Source organism: Tenrec ecaudatus, chromosome 9, assembly GCF_050624435.1.
Source record: "Tenrec ecaudatus isolate mTenEca1 chromosome 9, mTenEca1.hap1, whole genome shotgun sequence".
Taxonomy (NCBI): domain Eukaryota; kingdom Metazoa; phylum Chordata; class Mammalia; order Afrosoricida; family Tenrecidae; genus Tenrec; species Tenrec ecaudatus.
Window position 1 is genome coordinate 111,395,154 of NC_134538.1, and position 6,000 is coordinate 111,401,153.

The following is a 6,000-nucleotide window of genomic DNA, read 5'->3' on the forward strand; positions in this document are numbered from 1 at the left end:
GTACAATACTGCTTGATGTGACTGAACGATGGAATGGTATGATGCCTGGGTTAGTTCTTAATAAAATGGTTTGAAAAAAACTATCGAAGAATAATAGGCATAAAGTGGGAGCTTCCTGAACAAAACTATTTATAGGTAAAACACACATTGGCATTGAATTGATCATGCCTCATAGTGATCCTATACAACAGAGAAACACTTCTTCTTGGGGTTTCAAAGGCTGTACATCATTTTGGAAACAGACTGACACTTTCTTCCATGGAGTGAGTGGTTTGTCAAACATCTGACCTTTCACTTTATGTTCAAGAACTTTAATCACGGTGCCAGTAGGGATCCTATTTATGGGTAAACAGACTGTAAATGTGCTGGAATTTTAGAGAAATTGTATGGCTGGCAGCCTTATTTCCCATCTTGATGACTGTATCAAAGGATATTGCAATAAAATAATAAAGCCTTTACTAAATAAAAATATCAAATTGTAAAGGTAAAAAAAGACAAAGCAGAGTATTATAATGAAATGTGCAAAGACCTGGAGTTAGCTAGTTAGAAGAATATGCTCAGCATATCTAAAGCTGAAATAATTGAAGAAAAAACTCAAGTAGAAATATTGAAGGATACTATCCAAAGAAAGGTGACCCAATGGAATGGAGAAATTATCAAACAATGTCATTAATATCACATGCAAGTAAAATTTGTTGAAGATCATTGTTAAATGGCTGCAGCAGTACATTGAAAGTGATTCAGAAGAGGATGTGTGGAATAGGGGATATCATTGCTGACATGAGATGGATCACGGCTGAAAGCAAAATATTTACTTATTAATATTAATATTTATATTTATCAACATGAGAAGTACTCAACTATGTGGATCATAACAAACTATTAATAGCGTTGAAAATGAGAACTTCAAAACACTTCACTCTGCTTATTGAAAAACTGTATATAGATCAATAGTCAGTCATTCAAACAGAACAAGAGAATACTGTGTGATTTAATATCGTCAGGATTTTATATTTTCACCATACTTATTCAATCTGTATGCTTAACAAATAATCTGAAAAACTGGATTATATGAAGAAGAAGATGGCATCAGGATTGGAGGAAGGTGTACTTGGAAGTTATGTTTTTCGTGCCAACATAGCTCCCTTAGGAGCATGTGGGCGGAGTTTAAGCTGTCAATCAGGTCACAGTTTGATTGGAGGGTTACTGAGTTACACGGCTCTTCAAGGTTGGCCTCTTCCTCCTTCTCCCTGGTTATCAGACAAGTGGGCTGCTGCCTGAGTTTGCTGCTCTCTGCTATCTGTGGGCCAAGCCAACCTGTGGATTGTGGTGAATCATGTCATCATGCTGTGAATTGCTGCGTCCTAAGGCTCCATTACGACCTGCTTCTCAACACTGCTGTGCTACTGGCATCTGCTACTCCTTGACATCTCATCTTCCTGCTCTTGCCACCCCACCTTGTCTGCTCATCTTGCTTGTGGGCAGATTTTGCTTCCTTGGCCTTGGACCAGCAGCCAGCGTGAGTTGAAGGACTTTCAGTGTATTAGCTGTCTCACGAAAGTGAGCAGCACTGAGCCATCTGTACTACTGTGTGGACTAATTAGCTGTTGTATTCCTTCTCACTATATGAACCTCTCCTTTTATAAATATAAAATCATGAGTGTCCTGGTTTTGTTTCTCCAGAGAACCCTGCCTAACACAGTGTATTAACCACTTTCAATATGCAGGTAACAAAACCTTGCTTGCTGAAAGTGAGGACGTGAAGCTGTTGCTGATGAAAAGCAAAGACTGTGGATTGCAATTCGACATAAAGAAAACCAAAATCCCCACAGCAGGATCAATAGTCAGCATTATGATAATGGAGAAAAGGTACAAATTGTCACTGACTTCATTTTGTTCCCATCTACAATCAATGCTTACAGAAGCAGCAGTGAAGAAATCAACTGATGACCTGCAGGGAGCAAATCTGCAGCTCAAGTCCCCTGTAAAGTGTTCAAGAGCAAGGACGTCACTTTGAGAATGAACATGTGCGACCCAAGGCATGACATCTTCAGTGGCCTCATGTGCATGTGGAAGTTGGGCAATGAATAAGGAAGACCAAAACATGTGAACCATGATGTTAGTGGAAACTATTGAAAGCATCCTTGACTGCAAGAAAAACAAAACAATCTCTCTCCAAAGAAATGGGTTCCTAATGAGGAGCTGATGAACCCAAGATAAGAAGACCAGACAGCGGGCTTCTGGAGACAGAGGAAAAGAGTCACTACGCAAGATGTCAAGCTGCTGACGACTCTTTCAAAGGCAATCAAGCAAACCACATGCTCAAGTCAAGATAAAGGGGCAGAAGCAAGACCCAACACCTGTAAAAAGCAGACAAGCCAAGCTGTTCCATGGTGTCCATTTACGTCTATTTATATTGGAAGCTTGGAGGAAAATTACTCTCAATTGAGGTGATTATATTATGTTGTATCTTGTTATGCCAAACTACTGAGAATCTGGGCCCAAACAAATTAACCAAAAAACTTATAGGAGGTGACCTGCAATTCCTGTAAGGTCCAGCTTGAGATGTTGAGCAGACATACTTAGATAGTAATTCAGAGGTCTCTTTAAAGCTTTTAAGCCTGAATTTGGTGGAAACCTGAAGTTCCTATCCAGGTCTTTTAAACCTATCCACCAGCTGGGGGTGGATATGAGTATAGATAAGAAGGAAATAGTAACATTTAGTAAGTGCTTACAAGGTACCAAGTAATGTCTGCATATTTGGTTCTTCTCCATCACTAAAAGTCTACAGTTTATTGGGTGAGAAAAGACGCAAAAATAAATACAATGCAATGCAACATAACAAATTTAAAGCAATGTAATTAAAAATGCAATATAATAATGTAACAACATGATGGCCATTTGTACTAAGACCCTATACCCTGGTTTATTTAATGTTCTCTCATTATGCTTCTAAGGGAATGTCTGTAATTATTGGCATTTGACTTTGTATTTTTGAATAACTTAAAGTAAGATAGAAACAATATTCACATATCTTCATATTTTCTACATATGAGGTATATAAATATATATGAAGTATGTAGCTATATGCTGTCCACAAAAATGCAATTAAAATATAATTATATTCAAAAATTTGCTTCAAGTAAAAATTTTTGTGGAAAAAGACATATCATTCAAACATTCTTCAGAAGAAAGATGTAGCTGTATTAATAAAGATAAAGTAAACTTCAAAGTTAGCAAAATTATGATAGCTGGAGAAAGACATTATATAATAATAAAATAGCCAGGCTACCAAGAGTTAACAGTAATCCTAAATGCTTGTGATTCAAACAACAGAACTGAAAAATACATGATAGAAAGTAAAGAGGAAATAGACATATCAATAATTAAAATTGATCTCCAGGAAAATGGCAATGATGTAGAATACACTCCCTAGAGTTCTAAGAGTGAGGTACAGTAATCAACAGATGAGGCAGCCAATACTGGGAATGTAGATTCAGGATCTGACCGTTTGGCACCCTGAAATTGTTTTCAGGCCTCCCTCATAGACTTCAACCCACAGAGAGTGAAGTAGAGTTCACAGTGGCATTTCCCCCTAATCTACAGAGTGAGCTAGCAGATCCCCCTCTCTGGTTTCTGCCCTCAGAGCATGCAGCAGAATTTGTAGCAGGTACCTCTGCCTCCTCCTGCCCAGCACCCAGCAGGTTTGTGGATAACCCTTTCTGGTCACTATCCTGCGACCATGTAAGAGCTCATGCCGGCACCCCTGCCTCCTGCAGGCAGGCACACAGCGAGTTTGAAGACCCCTCTGAGATTTCCATCCTCAGAGTGTGCTTGGAAGCCCCCCTTACTTGGGCATCGACTACAGTAACCTAATTCATCTCAGGGTCGTCACAGATATTTTTGAGTTGTACAGAAGCATACAACAGAGGGGCTTTCTCTGTGCTGCTTCCCAGCAATTGCTGCCAGGTCACTGCAGCTTGCCAGAGGTCCATGGCTGCAGTGTTCCCTGCTCCCTCCCATCCCCCCTCACACTTGTATTGCAGAAAGAATCTGAGTGGCTCATGGATCTGGCCAGCACAGCTTACTGGTCCCAGACCAATTGTACCCCAGAGCGCATGGAACCATGGACAGCCCCACCCCTCTGCTAGCCAGCCCGAGGCTTGTGAGCCTGAGTTGACTATGCAGCCAGTGTAGCCAGAGACCTGTGGTCATGGGTTCCCCCCACTCCCCAACATCTGCTGCTTGCAGCCCTGGCCACCCAAATCAACATGGCAGCACCTCGTGAGCCACATGCAGACCTTGCCAGACCTTAATGTTCTACCTACCGTGACACCAACATGCCATGCAAACTACTACCCATATCTGCAATCATTTCAAGAAAGTAGGAGAAAAAAATACAATATTTGAAGAGGATCTGAACTTAGCAACGTATATAGAAGAAGCACACTTTGAACCCAACAGGAAGAAATCTTCAGAATACTGATTTGAGTCATTTGTGATATGAGGGAATCGATACCGAAGAAGGATGAAAAAAACAGAGAGGATAGAGTCCACTTTCCAAAGAGAAATACAAGATTTAAGGTGTGAGGCAACAGAGGTGAAGAGAACAGTAAAAGACCTTACCGACAGTTTGGAAGAGGTTGAAAACCATATCAGCAACCTCAAAGATAGTTGAGCAGAATGCAACAAACATGAAAGACAATCAAACAAGATAATCAAAGAACCTGAAGAAAACCTGAGAACAATGTGTGATGTGATGAGGAGGAAAAATATTTAAATAATAATTGGGATAATGGAGCAAGACATAATGAAGAAATCAACAGCCAAAATAGCAAGGGCATTCCTGGAGGAAAACTTCCCCAACACAATGGAGAATCATACAGTCAGGCAGGAAGCATGGAGGACACCAACTAGACTGAACACCAGGAAGAACACACCAAGGCATACAGAAGTCAAATTATCTAACATTGAGGGAAAGGAGAACATCCTAAGAGCAGCTGGAGAGAAAGAAATACAGTCACCTATAAGGGTAATAAGGTATGAGGTAAGATTGTTCCCAGATCAGGAAAATTTTAGAGAATATGTCATAAAAAACCACTACAAAAATTACTTTCCAACTTGCTTTGGACAGAAGACCAATATTCACAGAGCACAAACAGGAGACCGCCACATAGTGTAACACGAGCCAGAAGTCAGTGCACTGAAAATAATACCCAAGACATCTTTGACCCAATAGTGAAAAGAAGGCAAGAATGAATTCTTCCATGCATACACAACACACAGCTAAGAAGTGAGGTAGGAAAATATCTAATACACAAGGCACAAACTGTTAGCAAAGAGTTCAAAGATGGATGTAATCACGCTGAATGTTAATGGTCTGGATTCACTTATTAAAAACAAAGACTGGCAGACTGCATTAGGACACTAAACCCATCAAACTGTTGTCTGTACAAGACACATCTCAAAATCACAGACAAAAACAGGCTGAGGATCAAAGGATGGTGAAAATTTTACTAAGTTAACAGCAGTCTAAAACAAGCAAGAGTTGTGATTCTGATCTCTGACAAAATAGATCTCAAGGTGCAGGACATAACTAGAGATAAGTATGGGCACTATATAATGCTCAAGGGGTCAGTAGACCAAGAGCCAGTGAGCATAATAAACATATATGTGTCCAAAGAAAAACCTGTAAAATTCATAAATTATATTCTTCAAAAGATGAAAAAAGAAATCACAGAATTGACAATCATAGTAGGAGATTTCAATACACCACACACTATGAAAGGCAGATCAATGGGAGAGAAGTTCAACAAAAAAGCTAAAGAACTAAACTCTACACAATTAGGCAACTCTACCTGACAGACAAATTCATAGCTCTCTACCCAACTAGAAAAAATGTATATATTCTTCTCAAGTGCACACAATATGTATTGTAAAATAGACCACATGCTGGGACACAAGTTAAGTTTGAATAAATTCAAACATTTAAAGGTCACT